At 49.8% G+C, this 17,607-nt stretch overlaps 1 long non-coding RNA gene across 9 annotated transcripts in view; it reads left to right on the top strand.

The window, feature by feature from the left end:
• The window catches only part of LOC116947599 (uncharacterized), a 49,488-nt gene that overhangs the window by 13,819 nt on the left and 18,062 nt on the right, over positions 1-17,607 (top strand). For 5 of the 9 annotated variants that reach the window (XR_012945687.1, XR_012945686.1, XR_012945684.1 and 2 more), the window contains 2 exons: positions 8,863-8,941; positions 12,381-17,373. This is a non-coding gene — a long non-coding RNA (uncharacterized LOC116947599). Of the gene's footprint in view, positions 1-3,297; positions 3,435-8,834; positions 8,942-12,380; positions 17,374-17,607 lie in introns of those variants that run through there. The other 4 variants (XR_012945681.1, XR_012945680.1, XR_012945682.1 and 1 more) reach the window with 4 other exon arrangements.

Genomic DNA, 17,607 nt, shown 5'->3' with positions numbered 1-17,607 from the left:
TTTAATAAAGTTTACGGCACAGCAGGTTCGTGTGATGTGGTTACGGCTTTTGGAACGCACCTGAGCCCCGAGGAACCTCGGTTAATGGTTTCTCGGCAACTTGCCTTGCCAACGAGAAACCTTTTTTTTCCCACCCATTGTGGTCGTGTCTCTCCCTCGAGGCTACGGAACTCTCCCCGTGCAGGCGTTCGTTCGACAGGCTGGTGGTGCCACACGCTCTGCGTTTCGGAGAGTGCAAGATCGTGCGTGCGTGAGCGGTGATGTAGCGGTTAGCACGCTGCGCTACGAAACTGCCGACCCGAGTTCGTATTCCCGCTCACGACCAACACCAGTGACTATTAACTAAACCGGTGCTGGAACTCCCATAGGTCGACTCAGCCTCAAATGAGTACCTGGTGTGGTGTATAAAACATCGCCAATAGGGAGACAAAGGCGGCGCGTTGTGGTGTTGGCCACCCACCCCCTCGTGTGCCTTCATAGGTGCTCGCTAACCGCACTTGACCCAATAGTCTGTTCAGGCTATACGGGTGATCTTTGTATTTGTTTATGTTACTACGAGGTTGGTATGTAGCCAGGTAGCTGATGGAATAGCGTTGCGGTTAGACCACTCCACTGGCAACTGGCAGGTCGAATCGGGTCATAATAATCATCATCATCCCACATCCCTTCGAGGTGGATAAGGAGGCACCACTTTTTTGGCAAGGCAACAGGTGCTCACACACAGTGCCGGATTCTACTCGTCGCACAAGTAGCTACATATGTAGTAGCTACACATGTAGTAGTACATATGTAGTACATATGTAGTAGCTACACATGTAGTAGCTACACATGTAGTAGCTACTACACATGTAGTAGCTACTACATATGTAGTAGTAGCTACACATGTAGTAGTAGCTACTTATGTAGTAGCTACGGGCCCCGCACTTTCAAGGGCCCCGCGCTAAATGCTTTCAAGCCATCAATTCCGGTTCAGTGATTCTGCACTTGCTCTATTACTATAGTACTATACCGCCTTCAACTTTTATGAACGACAAGGTGTTTAAGGTTGGCAATTGGTTGCATTATCTGGCTGTATAGCGAATGAAAAAATACAATTACTCAACCATGCAAGTTCAAAATGTATGTGTTTTAATATTTACGTGTTTTTTTTTTAAATTAGGACCTCTTTATAGCATATGCTACAGGCCCCGCACTAGCTTAATCCGGCCCTGCTCACACCTCGCCTTGCTTTGCGACATCGAAAATGATCAACCACGGAGTCGTGAACGCTGCGCTGATCATCGCTGGCGATGATGACGACGAGCAGGGGAGGGCCTCGACTCGCCGCTGCCATCAACTGGCAGCGCCCTTGGCGAACCATGAAATCGGCGCCAAAAACCCCAAGGGCAGATCTCGGCTGATGTTTTTTGGTAAACTGGGAAACGTTTTGCCCCTACTTTCCATGTAATGTGTTTTTGTTTTTAGGCGTGTTATTCCGTTTATCCGTCCGTCCTGTCTGTCCAGCCAATGCCTTCTCAGAAATGTTGAGAAATTAATCATAATTCATATTCCGTGTGTGTACGCAGCACGGGAATTGAAATAATTACATCTTGGTTATGTGTGTATTTTTTTCATTTGTATTTGTTGGTCTTCGAATTTGGCGCGCCACACTTAACTTGGCGCCCCAGGCGACTGCATCAGTTCGCCTCTGCGGACGGTGTCGCTCCTGACGACGCAGTGCTGCTGCAGTGCGAGCGGAGACCGCCCGTAGAAGCTGGGCCTTGATGTGCGACCCCTGGGACGAGGCCACTGGTTCTCAACAGGGGGCTACGCGGACCCCTTGGGGGGGGGGGGTACACGTGGCAATGTTCTGGTGGGGGGTACGTGAGATGATTTATAAATGTCTGAAATGATATCGTATGTGAGTCATCGGTGAATAATCGCGTGCGAATCTGCCGATATAAAATAACTACGATGACATTTAAAAAATATATAACTGCGAAAAAAATTTAAATCCATATGGTGACCTCTAACGATATAAAAGACCTTTCTAAATTTCGATTTAAAGCTTTCGTGACTGCAAGGATTCATCTTCTTTGGTTCTTTCGGTAAAGTCACGTAGAATGAGAATAAAATAATACATTGATAAAATAAAATAACACAGTCTCGTCCCTTCACCTGATGAAGGCCACTTGTGTTGTGGCCGAAACGTCGTGAGAATATTATTGTGTTATTATATTTTATCAATTTATTATTTTATTCTCATTCTACGTGACTTTACCGAAAGAACCAAAGAAGATGGACCTTTCTAAACTCATTGATCGTAAACAATGTGGTTTACAAGAGTAAGCAGCGAGCGTGGACAAATCACGTGACGCGTGCAGAGTGTCCCTCGTTATATGCTTGCAGTTACGAGCTCAGTTGAGGATACGCCTCTCAAAATGGACAACCGGTTAAAATATCGACGTTCATTATTCATACGTTTGTTTCTCAGGACCATGTTGGGTCAGGCAAGGGTGCGGGAGGTTGGGGCGGGGGTTAGAGTACACTCTGTTGAAAGAGTCGCCAACTGAAAGGTTTGGAGAACCACACCGCGCTTTGGCCTGCGTGCCGTGTCGGCTTCGGTGCGATGCTCGTGAGCGGTGCCGCTGTGATCGAGCGCTCGGCTCCCACCGAGGATTTGCACCTCTTGTTTTGAGCAGGTAAGGCCCACACTGAGCTGGAGAGCTCTTTTTTCGAGAAGCGACCTGGCTATCACAAATGATAGCTCGACGCAGTGGCCTCTCATCACGTGGCAACAGCCAAATACTCGAAAGGCGTGATGTTGATTCTAAATGTGGAGGGGCGGGGGGGGGGCGGGATCCAGATAAAAAATCCACGCGAATACCACGGGGAGAGAGACACCGCAAACTCAAAATATACACGACCTCCTGTATACCAGGCGAGGTAGTTAACATCTCCTAGACACTGTGGCGCCCAGTGCCGTGGTCGCGAACTTAAAGCGTGATCAGGGGATCCTCGTCTCGACCAATTACACGATACGCGTACTTCCAAGGTCGTTAAGGTGGTGGTGGTGGTGGCAAGAGCCCAACCATCGGTAATGTCCAGGTGGTGGTGGTGGTGGTGGCAAGAGCCCAGCCACCAACGCGGTGCAACCGGGACTCAAGTGGCCGGGCACGCTGACCACACCGTCGCTTGACACGGCTGGATTGCCAGCCGTGTCAAGCGACGGGCACGCGCAGTGCGGCACACAGACAAACTCACGCGTACGCCAAAGCAACAGTCGCGTGTGCCTCCCACCCTCCTTCACCCACACAGCCGTGTTGGCGACCACCGGCGATAAAGCATCGGCGCAGCCTCTCACCCAGCTGGCACGGGGCCCTCTCCACACAGCCACACCGCTGCGATCGAACAACGTGCGCCGGCTATGGCATCACAGCACGGCCGCGCAGCCTGTAAGCGACAAACTGACTTCACGTGAGATCACACGGCCCGTCTGTGTTGACGTGCTGCCTGTGTGCGTGCGTTACTGGGCGGCAGTGGGGAGCGGCGGTGCATCGGTTAGCGCACCGCGCTGCAAACTCGGCGGACACGGGTTCGATTCCCGCTCACGGTCAACGGCGGTGGCGATTATCTGAACCGGTCCTGGGCCTCCCCTAGGTCGACTCAGCCTCAAATGAGTGTCTGGCTCGGTGTGTAAAAACATCGCCACTGGGGAGACAAAAGCGGTCCGGCGCGGTGCTGGCCACCCACCCCCTCGTGAGCCGTTCCGGCTTCCATAGGTGCTCGCTCGCAGCACTTGCCCCAATAGTCCGTTAAGGCTATATGGGGGGGGGGGGGGCGGGGATATCCTTGTCTTTGTACTAAGTGGCAATGGCATCTCCCTCGCCCAACGAAGCATCGAGGAGTTGGCTTTGGCGGCCTTGAGCGCAGTGGTGGAAATTCCACATTGCTATGACGCGGGGCCAGGATGTCCATAGGCCTACGACTGTTGAACTTCCCACAAGGTCAGCCCCCTGTAGCGTGATCTTTGTTTACAGGGGGGGCGGGGGGGGAGGCATGGGTGGGGGGGGAGAGGGGGCGAACAACGACCGAGTGGGGAGCACGGCACAGGCAATGTTACACGAAGTTTAAACAAATGTTCAACGCTGCACAGAATGAGTAAACGATACGGTCTGCTTTCATCTGCTGTGACCGACTGCCCTAACTCTCAACACCCCCTATGCCATTACGTGAGCAAAGACTGCGATGCTCATTCGCTAAAGTGACTTAAAATTATTTGTAAAGCGGGGCGAGGGGGGGCTCTCACCCCCCCCCCCCCACTCACATCATCCTGCACTGCACAAGGTGGTACCTGCCACAACCACCACCATCATCCAGATATTACCGAAGTGTGTTGGCTGTTTGGAGAGAAGTGTCTCTGTTACAGAGCCTGTGACATCATCCACAAGCGGGCGACATCTGTGTAACAGTCACAAATATCTCTCAGCTTTAAATGCGGTATTCTCCGGATTGTAAGACGTGCTTCTTTCCCCTGTGTATTAAAGAAAGAGTTTGGGGTGCGTCTTATAATCCGGAACGTGTGCGAGCGTGTGTGTCACCACATGTGTGTAACATTATTGACACCGGACACTGGTTTGGTGGCAGGGTGGCGAAATGTTAACTACCTCGCCTGATATACAGGAGGTTGTGGGTTCGATCCCGACCTGACGCCTGTTGTACATTTGGAGTTTGCGTGTCCTCCCCGTGGTCACGTGCATTTTTCTCCGCGTCCTGTTTATCCCTCCACCTTTAGAATGAACGTCACGCGTTTAGAGTATTCGACTGTTGCTATACATTTCCACGCGATAAGCCGCTTCGTTTGGCTATCATTTGTGACGACCAGGTCGCTTCTGAAAAAAGAGCTATATAGCTCAGTGGGACTTACCTTGTAAAAAAAATAAAAACGTGGGGTAAGCATTGGGCAGGTGCTCCTCTCCATTGATGGCACGGAGTCAGTGGCAGACCACGCCAGGGTCAATCCTTCTGTGCGCTCTGGACAGGTACCGTGAACTTCCCACAAAGCGGTACTGATTGTATTGACCTTGTAATGATTTTAATATAAATGTCCTTAAACCCGCCACCGCCAAACACAGCCAATTAGCGAGGCTTGTCGCGTAACCAAAACGTGCCAATTCGTGACTACTTCAGCACACCGGTGTATTGGATAAGTAAACCCACCGCATTTACAATTCGAGTACGACGTTTCGCTGGTGATTACAACGAGCTTCATCAGGCGTTTAGCCAGGATTGTGAAGAATCCTTCCTGTTTTGGCCTTAAATATTTATTGTCCGTGCCAATATCGCCCTCGATATACTCAGCATCGGTGCACATCATAGCAGAACGGATAGCCGGTACCGGGGGCACAGTGCAGCAGGAATGAGACGAAGCAACCCTTCACGACCTCGGCGGCTAACACCGCCTGAGCAAACTAAATTGTAACCGCGCGCTAAATAAAGTGCAACTTACAGCTATCCACTTGTGAGCCAAGTGTTCTGCCACAATGCCATTTTAGGCCAGGGTCATCACTAAAACTTCACATTTCACACTGTAATGACTCTCCATATTAAGGCTCAAGTCACCTAGGTAACCATTGCAAAATATAGAGTGAATCTCTTCGGAATTTGTGGCTGGTAAATAGTGGGCCCTGACAGACTGATTTAATGGTTGAATGCATGAATAGATTCACGTTCTCTCGGTTGCAGTACAACATGCGCACGTGTGTGTGCGTGTGTACGTGTGGGTAGCCCGGGCGTGGTGCTGGCCACCCACACCCTCGTGTACCCTTCTGGCCTTCATAGGTGCTCGCTAACAGCACTTGCCCTTACAGTTTGTTAAGGCTATATGGGGAATCGTTGCCTTTGTTGTGGATAGCAGTGGTGCGGGTGATTACCAGGGGGTACAGTGAGCCCAGCAGTGACCCGAGGTTCAATTCCTGGCCATGCACATCAGTGAAAATTGAAATCCAAAACTGTCTTGGGCATCCCTTGGGTTGGCTCGGCCTAAAGTGAGCGTCTCGTGCAGCCTCGCGGTCAACGTCAGCACGGTGAAAAACGAAGATGACTTAAGCGTGCCTTGTGGTAGCGACAGCAGCCGCCCCAGGAGTTCGTCCATCGTGGCCTCAAATCGGCGCTCGCACCAACAGCAGCACAACAGTCTACAAGAGCCAAGGAGCGGATCTGTCTTCGTGCGACAGAATTGAGTTTTCAGGCGCACGTGTGTGCGTGCATGCACGGTTGTCGACTGGGACGTTTCGAGTGATACCTTCTTGAAGCTTTGTAACTGCTCAGAGTACGGCCGAATCAAGTGAAGCGATGCCGCTTGGTGCTTGTTGTGATCCAGACACATTCATGGTGTGCGTGTGTGCAAGCCGTTCCTGCATTGTGCTACAATTCCAGCTGAAGTGATATCTGAACCTGGGCCTGCTGCTCCAAGCCAACTGCAAGTGGCTCCGTCTGTAAACACAAGCGCGGTACAAATACGAATGAGAAATCACAGCGATACGCTGCTCCGCTCCTCCCAACGCGGCTACCTGAATGTGAAATTGTAGCTGAATCATTTTGCGGGACCCCGGGGACCCGCAAAAATCAGGTCAATAATTATTATTATTTTTCTTCAGTCCGCCCCACTCGTGACCCCGACAGCAACGCGCCGCCCGCCCAGACTCACGCCAACAAGCGCCAGCAGCAGCAGCAGGCAGCGATCAACACGATGGGCGCCACCCCACCGGCCAAACGCAAGCCCCGGGGGGCGTCCGCCGCAGTCGCCCTCCGGTCAGACGTCGATCCTCAGCTTCTTTGCCAAGGCGAACCCCACCACCGCCCCTCCCAGGCAGTGAATTGAACGTGTTTATGTAATTTTTCAACTTTTTACGAAACTTAGTGTCCCCGAGTAGCTCTCGACGAGACCAATCGATTGACCGCTAGTTTTGTTGTTGTCGGTAAGGCAGCAAGACTCGTGTCGCTACACGGGTTTTCCCACCCCCGGGGGCAGTGATGGGACCCCGGGGTCCCGCCAATTGCTTCAGCTGTTGCTCTGCATCAGCAGCCATACGAAAGAAGAATTACAAACACTGAGGAGTCAGGTGGCAGCCGGGCGTAGTGGAGGTCACACTGCCGCCTGTGCCATGGTGGTCTGGGTTAGGTGTTCACTCAACTCGCTCGCTCTCTCTCTCCAATTGTGCATTTCGAGTTGTGTCGCGCGTTGATCGGCATGGTGGCCTGACTTGTCGCTCCCAGCTCTTGGTAAGCAGCGCGAAATAGTTTGCTTCGAGCACGTGGAGTAAAAAAAAACAACGCCGGACACATTCGATTCCTGAATGAAGCTCGCCGCGCGGGGATCGGAACGTCGGACATCGTGCCGAACAGCACGCGGTACAACTAAACAAACACATCGGAGAGTTGGGCAGTACCGCCACGACACCCAGTGCCGGATTCTCCTAGTAGCAAGAGTAGTGACACATGTAGCTACTACACATGTAGCTACATGTATAGTAGCTACATGTGTAGTAGTAGCTACATATGTAGTAGCTACATATGTAGCTACTACATATGTAGCTACACAAGTAGCTACATATGTTGTAGCTACATATGTAGCTACACAAGTAGCTACATGTAGTAGCTACATATGTAGTAGTAGCTACATATGTAGTAGCTACTACATAAGTAGCTACACTACTACACATGTTAGCTACACAAGTAGCTACATGTGTAATAGCTACATATGTAGTAGCTACATGTAGTAACTACTACATATGTAGTAGTAGCTACATGTGTAGTAGCTACTACATAAGTAGCTACACTACTACACATGTAGCTACACAAGTAGCTACATGTGTAATAGCTACATATGTAGTAGCTACATGTAGTAGCTACTACATAAGTAGCTACACAAGTAGCTACACTACTACACATGTAGCTACACAAGTAGCTACATATGTAGTAGCTACATGTGTAGTAGCTACATATGTAGTAGTAGCTACATGTGTAGTAGCTACGGGCCCCGCACTTTCAAGGGAACCGCGCTAAATGCTTTCAAGTTATCAATTCCGGTTCAGTGATTCTGCACTTGCTCTATTACTATAGTACTATACCGCCTTTAACTTTTATGAATGACTGGGTCTTTAAAGTTAGCGATTTGTCGTATTATCTGGCTGTATAGCAAATTAATAAATACAATTACGTTACTATGCAAGTAAAAAAAATAGTGTTTTAATATTTACGTGTTTATTTATTTATTTAGGGCCCCTTCATAACATCACGTGCTACAGGCCCCGCACTAGCTTAATCCGGCACTGACGACAACCCTACGTAGAACATCATCGGCCTTACAGCACATGTGGCGAGAAGGATCTTTGTGTTTGCATGGGTGTGCTCGTATGTGTGTGTGTGTTTGTCTCACAAGGGAGACAAAGGCGGCCGAGCATGGTGCTGGCCACCCACCCCCTCGTGTGCCGTGCTGGCTTTCATAGGTGCTACTCGCTAACAGCGCTTACCCCAAAAGTCCTTTCTGGCTATACGTGGGGATCATCGTCTTTGCGGGCGTGTGATTATTTTGTTGCTATAAATTTCCACGTGATAAGCCACTTCGTTGAGCTATCATTTGTGGTCAGGTCGCTTTTGGAAAAGAGCTATAAAGCTCAGTGGGCCTTACCCGATAAGACACAAACATAGATATATAGTTGAGTTTTAGTTACATATATACATTTTATAAAGTAATTTATTTACCTTTATACTTTGGACTCGTATCGTGTTTTTTGTACTGTTTGTTGTTGTGACGCTCTGCTCCGCCCCGACTGAACATCGGATTTCTCCAGTAAAGACACATCATCTGATTCTGTGAAGGCAAAGGGATGGAGCACGGAGAAGCAGAAGGAAAAGACGAGCCAAGGGTGAAGAGACGAGGCGATGGAGAGAGCGAGCGGTGAGTGAGCAAGCGGTGAATGAGCGAGCGGTGAGAGCGAGCGGTGAGTGAGCGAGCGGAGCGGTGAGAGAGCGAGCGGTGAGTGAGAGCGAGCGGTGAGTGAGCGAGCGGTGAATGAGCGAGCGGTGAGAGCGAGCGGTGAGTGAGCGAGCGGAGCGGTGAGAGAGCGAGCGGTGAGTGAGAGCGAGTGGTGAGCGAGCGAGCGGTGAGAGAGCGAGCGGTGAGAGAGAGAGCGGTGAGAGAGAGTGCGGTGAGTGAGCGAGCGTTGAGTGAGAGCGAGCGGTGAGTGAGAGAGAGCGGTGAGTGAGCGAGCGGTGAGAGAGCGAGCGGTGATTGAGAGCGAGCGGTGAGTGAGCGAGCAGAGCGGTGAGAGAGCGAGCGGTGAGTGAGAGTGAGCGGTGAGTGAGCGAGCGGAGCGGTGAGAGAGCGAGCGGTGAGGGAGAGTGAGCGGTGAGAGAGAGTGAGCGGTGAGTGAGAGCGAGCGGTGAGCGAGCGAGCGGTGAGAGAGAGTGAGCGGTGAGTGAGCGAGCGAGCGAGCGAGCGGAGCAGTGAGAGAGCGAGTCGTGAGAGAGCGAGCGGTGAGAGAGCGAGCGGTGAGAGAGCGAGCGGTGAGTGAGCGAGCGGTGAGAGGGCGAGCGGTGAGAGAGAGCGGTGAGAGACAGAGTGGTGAGTGAGCGAGCGGTGAGTGAGCGAGCGGTGAGTGAGCGAGCGGTGAGAGAGCGAGCGGTGAGAGAGCGAGCGGTGAGAGAGCGAGCGGTGAGAGAGCGAGCGGTGAGTGAGCGAGCGGTGAGTGAGCGAGCGGTGAGTGAGCGAGCGGTGAGTGAGCGAGCGGTGAGAGAGACAGAGCGGTGAGTGAGACAGAGCGGTGAGTGTGAGCGAGCGGTGAGAGGGCGAGCGGTGAGATCGTGGGAGCAGGCAAGATGGAAATTGGGCAGCCTGCACGCTCCTGTCGGGATCGGTGGGATGTGCATGCAGGGGGTGGAGGGCTGAGCTTATGTTTTGGGTATAAAAACACACACATTGGATATCAGCCGGATGGGGTGCGGTGGGTGGGTGGTTGGCGGTGGGTGGTGTGGAGAGTGGGAGGTTAGAGAGGGAGGGAATTAACGAGTGGGCTGGGGGACGCAAGCGGACACGCCACCCCTACAACCACTTCAGACTCTGCAGGGATGCCCACGACTGTGGCCGGGTGGGTACTACCCACGGCTGGGCAGGCGAGCGCAGCTAAACTGTTAACTTACGCACGTGCTCGGCCTTCCAGCGTGCGAGTGCTCGGTAAACACACCGGTAAACACGCCACGGTAAACACACCACGGTAAACACACCACTCTAAACACACCACTCTAAACACACCACGGTAAACACACTACGGTAAACACGCCACGGTAAACACACCACGGTAAACACACCACGGTAAACACGCCACGGTAAACACCACGGTAAACACACCACGATAACACACCACGGTAAACACCACACTAAACACACCACGGTAAACACACCACGGTAAACACACCACGGTAAACACCACACTAAATACACCACGGTAAACACCACGGTAAACACACCACGGTAAACACACCACGGTAAACATACCACGGTAAACACCACGGTAAACACACCACGGTAAACACACCACGGTAAACACACCACGGTAAATACACCATGGTAAACACACCACGGTAAACACGCCACGGTAAACACACCACGGTAAACACCACGGTAAACACCACGGTAAACACGCCACGGTAAACACACCACGGTAAACACACCACGGTAAACACACCATGGTAAACACCACGGTAAACACGCCACGGTAAACACACCACGGTAAATACACCACGGTAAACACCACGGTAAACACACCATGGTAAACACCACGGTAAACACACCATGGTAAACACCACGGTAAACACGCCACGGTAAACACCACGGTAAACACGCCACGGTAAACATACCACGGTAAACACACCACGGTAAACACACCATGGTAAACACCACGGTAAACACGCCACGGTAAACATACCACGGTAAACACCACGGTAAATACACCACGGTAAACACGCCACGGTAAACACACCACGGTAAACACCACGGTAAACACACCACGGTAAACACACCACGGTAAATACACCACGGTAAATACACCACGGTAAACACACCATGGTAAACACCACGGTAAACACACCACGGTAAACACCACGGTAAACACGCCACGGTAAATACACCATGGTAAACACCACGGTAAACACACCACGGTAAACACCACGGTAAACACGCCACGGTAAATACACCATGGTAAACACCACGGTAAACACGACGGTAAACACGACACGGTAAATACACCACGGTAAATACACCCCGGTAAACACGCCACAGTAAATACACCACGCTAAACACACCACGGTAAACACACCAGGGTAAACACGACGGTAAACAGACCACGGTAAATACACCACGGTAAATACACCACGGTAAACACACCACGGTAAACACGCCACGGTAAACACAACGGTAAACACCACGCTAAACACAACGGTAAACACCACGGTAAACACACCACGTACATTTAGGAGTTTTTTTTTTATTTCACGAACTGCCCTCGCCCAATCTGGACATCGGCCTTGAGGCTCGGACCGCACACTGATCATTCGCATTTACGATTAGCGCGGTTGGCTACGTACGGTGTGAAAGAAATTGAGCATGCATACATAAGGAATCGAACGCGTCCGAGGGGACATCTCCCGACAAATTGGAGTGATGGAATTTGCTCGCGTGCAGGACTGTGAGACATGGCGGTGGTCTGGATGGGTGGGTGGGGGTGATGAGGCTTTATCCAGCGGTGGATTGACCACAGCCGCTGATGCTGCTCATCACGATTCATGTTCTTCCGGTAGAAATCAGATGAGCGCCAACATGCTGGTCTCTATGTCTCTCTCTCTCTACTCCAAAGTTGGCACTTCACGCCGAGTACAATACAGAACACGTGAATGCCAGCACCGCTAAAATCTGGCAAGGGAGAACGACGAGGCATCTATCTTTGTGGGTTTGCACTCGAAGCGATTACCCTCATTCTGCTGCTCTCTGTTGTTTCCAGTTGACGGGGGTCAGGGGAGATGGGGGACTGGGGGTGGGGGGGGGGGAGCTTGGCTAAACTTGGAGACGCGAATACGCGGGGTGGCCTCTGGCAGAGATGTCCGAACGCATGTTTTTGTTTTGTTCTATTTCTTACTGCTGCTCTCCTACTCATCGGCCTTCCACTAGCGGGAGCGCTGCTGCTGCTGCTGTTGTTGTTTTAATAGAGGCAGCTGTTCCATCGTAGTGCTGCTCGCCTAAAAAACAAACCACGTTACAATCACAACACGGTTACGGGCAGCTGGCCGCACGGCCCAGTCGGGCAGCCACTGGAACTGTATTGTTGTTGTTGTTTTGTCATCAGGGTCGATGGCTCAATCCGCACGCGCAGTGGTTCTCACGATGCCCATCTCCCTTTCATCGGCGCCTTTTGTTCGATTTGTACAGCGGAGGGCTGCGCAAATATTAATTAGAATTGGGAAACAATTAAATAGTAAAAATATAAAACAATAAAATTCTCACGACGTTTCGACTGCAACACAAGCAATCATCATCAGGTGTGAAAACCACACCAAGTGGCCACTTTCAAATTGGCCACTATTTTTCAAACCACAGCAAGAAAATTTGAAAAAAAGTAGCCACTTTTTTCAAATTTTCTTGCTGTGGTTTTCACACCTGATGATGATTGCTTATGTTGCAGTCGAAACGTCGTGAGAATTGTATTGTTTTATATTTTTATTATTTTGTTTCCCTTCTACGTGACATTACCGAAAGAACCAAGAATATGAATCCCTGCAGTCACGAAAGCTTTAAATAAAAAATTAATAGTAATTGTTTTAAGTCGCGTCGTCTCCGTGATCGAACAAGTGTGGGATGGATGGATGGGGGCCTCGGAGCCAGTGCTGACAAACTCCCCGTTACTATGGCAGGGCCCAGCATATCTATAGAACGTCGGGTCATATAATGACATATAATGACATATAATGGGAACGTGCAACTTTGATGTCCTGACGCCCCAAGAAAAATGAAGGAGACATCACGTCGATACGTGGACACCCCGCTACTCCTGACGCGAGTACTGACCACGTGCATGTGAAAGTGTAGTCGTTGCTCTGCTTCTGCCATCAGCCAAGCGAGCTAAGAAGATCTGTGTGTGTGTGCCAATGTCGAGGTCCGTTCGCCACGAGGAGGTGACTTCATGATATAGTTCGTGCGGTTTTGTTGGCCCTTTGTTGAAAGTAGCGCAGAGCCCTCCTTGCATTCAAAGACCAAGATCCTCCGTGTAGCCTGAACAGACTGTTGGGGCTAGCGCCGGCAGCGGCCCGCGAGGGGGTGGGTGGCCAGCACCACGCCCGGCCGCCTTTGTCTCCCCCAGTGGCGATGTTTACACACCGCGACCAGGTACTCATTTGAGGCCGAGTCGACCTAGGGGAGGAGGCCCAGGACCGGTTCAGATGTTCGTCACTGGCGTTTGCCGTGAGCGGGAATCGAACTCTAGCCTCCAGGTTCGTGCAGTGCAGCGCGCTAACCACTGCACCACCGCTCCCCACACACACACACAAACACACACACGCGTGCGCGCGCGCACACACACAATCCTCCCACACGGAATTCCCCTTACTGCCCCAGCAGCAGATCATTAATACAACTATCGTATAATAGTGCCTTGTGAGTTGACTTGTTGTGCTGCTGTAAAGTGATGACAGCCCTGAGAAGTTAGGGAAATTCCTGGAGAGAGATGAACCATAAATTTGCCTTTCAGCCTGCAGCCACGGGCAGGGTGAACGTGAGGGAGATTAAGACAACAGAGAGAACCAGCCGGCCACACACGCTGCCTCACACTCACGCAGAGTCCCTAGAAATTCTCAGAAGCGGACGCTTAATTTAGCAAAACAAGATTCACCGTTTCGCGAGTTTAACGGCTCATCTTGCAAGGATTTTTCTTTTACCGGGGGCACCTGGTATTTCACTTCCCCCCCCCGCCACCCCCATCTGAGTTTGCGATTGAATTTCAACAATAGCAATTTTAAGAAAGAGTTGAATGTTAGAATGTTCATGGCGTGTTTTTCACTCGATGGTTGAAAAATAAAATGAATATATTGTTTGAAGTTAAAGGGGGCGGCACTGCAATTGCTTGTTCACGCCACTGCTGGTAGAAGGCCCTCCAATGGCAGAAGCGCAAGAGGGCCCACCTCTGGAGGGTAATTGGTCTACTCTTCCACGCTGCCCGGGCATTCTTAAAGGGGGGAGTACCCACGTTCTTACGCACCACACGAGACCTGACGATCTACTGTGCAGTACGGTTGGCCACGTACGGTGCGAAAGAAGTTCAACATACGCCCGTATGTAGGTTGTGCGCGTTCAGTCGTACTTACGAGCCGAACCGCGGGACTACTTTGTTTGGCGGAGCGATTCTCTGCGAGATGTAATGAGTCCCAGCATCCAGGGTGATGCACTCCCCTTCCGACAAGCAAGCCAACATCAGGACTCAAGGTAAGAGAAAATAAAACGTTTTTCTTTTCATGTTACTTCATTTTATGTTACATGCAAATGTGCAATATTTCTTATTTATGAGTTTAACAATGCTTCCCTTTGTTGGACGATAACATATTTTATAACATTGAGAATATGTACTGTACAATTAACACATTGAGTTCTGAGATACGAACAAATCGTCTTCCGAACGGCTCTCTGGACCGTAACCCGATCGTAAGCCGAGGACTGCCCTAACTATTTATATATTACATGAATCACACGCAGCCCAATTGTCAATCAACTGCTGGATGAGGGGCTTCCCCTACAACTTGCGGGCTGACCACCACGTTGGTAATTGTGGATTGAGGTTGTTTAAGAGGGTGCAGAACAATCGTGGATTTGTATGCACTGCCCTCTACTGCCCTCCGTTGCCCACAACGCCTACTGCATCTGTATAATATGCATGATGGTCGCCCATCCAAGCACTGTGCGGGCTCCATCCTGCTTGGCCTCCCAGATGTGATGACATTGGTGCGCAGAATTCCGGGTGAGTTGGTCATCTGCAAATGATCGTTTATCGAGTTATTCAGCCCAAACAGATAAGGCGCTTAGTCAACCTTGCTTTAGATTTGAACCCCGTGACCTCGTGATTGTGAGCCCTGCTAAACCGCTAACTAATCTATATCCTGGACACAGGAGGAGTGTTAAATATAAACATGCATATATACATATCTTTGTGTTAAATGTTCTAAGATTAAGGAAAGTAATGTACACTAAATATAGTAAACACGTTATCTCCAAGGTCTGTTTCCACATGCACCCTCGAATATCCAACGGGCACATTGAGGTGTACACCGTTACATTCCCTTGGGGATTTATTGTAAACTTTGTTCTTATAAAGTTGGAGCAAACCTTTAAAAACAATTTCCACAAATGGAAAGTCAAAAGTTCAAGCTGTGGGTGAGCTCAACTCATTACTCCTTCTGGGGTCATTAAAATAAGTACCACTTTTTGGGAAGTAAACAGTGGTTGTTTTAAGTATAGACTGGCTGTGTCATTGGAATGTGGAAATTCCATCCATGACTCATGGATGCAACAGGGTTGAGTGCTGCCCCATTTGCTCGTTTGTATATTGAGAAACTTTTAACTTTGACCACAGGGAACGTTTTTGTAAGATCTAATTTCAAAAGTTTTCACTGCCGAACATAAGTATACACAGTATATATATAGAGAGTGCTTATAATAATGTATGGTTATAGACCACAAATAACTTTGAATGGTGGTGAAGTTCGTGCTGCCTCAGATTTCTAATCACCCTGTGCATTACTGAGCTGTCTTTACTGGGCCAAAGTGAGCTAATGTTGCGTGGACATCCCAGTTGCACAGTGGCAAGCCCACCCGACCGTGCCACACACACCGCCATTCAACAAGAACACGTGGCAGGAATAATCGCGCAATTTGGAACCACGACGCAGCTAATCGATGACAAGTTGACAATTGTGGGTGCTGCCCAAAGCCTGTTATATATTTTCTTGTGTTATTTATTGTCACGTGAGCAGGATTAACGAATGAGCGTCAGAGTCTACAGAGTGGCCTTGTGGTCAGAGAGAGCTCACCACTGAATCGGATGTCACGGGGTCATACAGCGGTCGGTCCACAAGCCGCAATCGCCCGGTAATGTTTAAGGGGAACTACCAAAGTGCCCCCTCGTCTATTGTAAAACACCTCGTGTGACATGTTAGTTGACAAGAGTAGACTGTTGAATGTTCGTGGTGGTGCCGGACCATCGCGGGCCCCTAAGCAAAACAAAAAATGTTGGGGATGCCCCTTTCAATTGATGAAATCCAAGTGAGATGACAGACGAGAGAGATATATATAAATACAATATATGTGTAGTGACACACGACACAGTAGTCTTCAACAATAGGAGTCGTTATTTCCATAGGCACGAGACACGGTCTTCAAGAAGTCACTTCACTCCAAGCGTCTCGAGTTCTCGCGTTCCCCCCCCCCCCCCCCCTCTGAAATATCCCTCAAGCCCCTTTCTCGAAGGTTCCTTGACCCACTTTCCCTCCAGCCAATCACCTTCCACGTTCTCGAACGTATCCCAACCGACCTCTCTGTCAATCATCCTCCGTTTCCCGCCATTTCTATTTCTCCTCCAATCACCTTCAATTTCCCTGCCTCTAACCAATCCCCTTTGAGGCCCCGTTATGTACCAATCAGAAGGCTTGTTTTGATTTAAAGCTTTCGTGACTGCAGGGATTCATATTCTTGGTTCTTTCGGTAAAGTCACGTAGTAGGGAAACAATAAAATAATAAAAATATAAAACAATAAAATTATCGCGACGTTTCGACTGCAACACAAGCAATCATCATCAGGTGTGAAAACCACAGCAATAAAATTTAAAAAGTGGCGTTTTTTTATGTTAGCACCACAGAGAGTGATTTGACTATTTGTTCACATGGACGAGTCCATCTATGTTTGGAAAAGAGGAGGGGGGAGACGAAAAATAATGGATGCGGTCTGAAAGCCACCTTAAGAGTGATCAATCAATAAAGACCCCAAATGGTTTATCAAATCCGTCCAATGATTGCTAAGCCAGAATCCATCTTCTCGGTTGAAATTGTCTCTGTGTTTGTATATGTGGATAGCCTCATGAACGAATCTCTAATGGTAGCCAGATGGCTTGCAAAGAACCTCTGTCTTGGAGAAGTCAATGTCATGTGAGCCTACTGAATTATAACAATGATCTGCCACGGCCGAGGTGTTGGTCCGACCGTGTTTAAGGTCTGCTTTTTGTTCACGAATGCGGTCCGAGACATGGCGTTTGGTTTCTCCAATGTAACTACTACCACAGAGGCAACTTAGTTTGTAGACACCAGGGTACTGTATATCCGGAATCACACTACGCTATTATACACTACACTACTATACACTACACTATACACTACACTACTATACACTACACTACTCTACACTACTATACACTACACATTGGGCTCTATGGAGGCCCGTCGTTAAGCGATTAGTCGTTAACAAGGGTGGTCGTTAAGACTGTATAGAGATATATGTGATGAGAGATGAGAGAAACGCAAACAAAAGTATGACTTGA

Source organism: Petromyzon marinus, chromosome 30 (assembly GCF_048934315.1).
Source record: "Petromyzon marinus isolate PM22_M1 ecotype Great Lakes invasive population chromosome 30, UKy_Petmar_22M1.pri1.0, whole genome shotgun sequence".
NCBI lineage: Eukaryota > Metazoa > Chordata > Hyperoartia > Petromyzontiformes > Petromyzontidae > Petromyzon > Petromyzon marinus.
The sequence above is the reverse complement of the archived record's forward strand: the minus strand, read 5'-3'. Positions and strand labels throughout refer to the sequence as shown.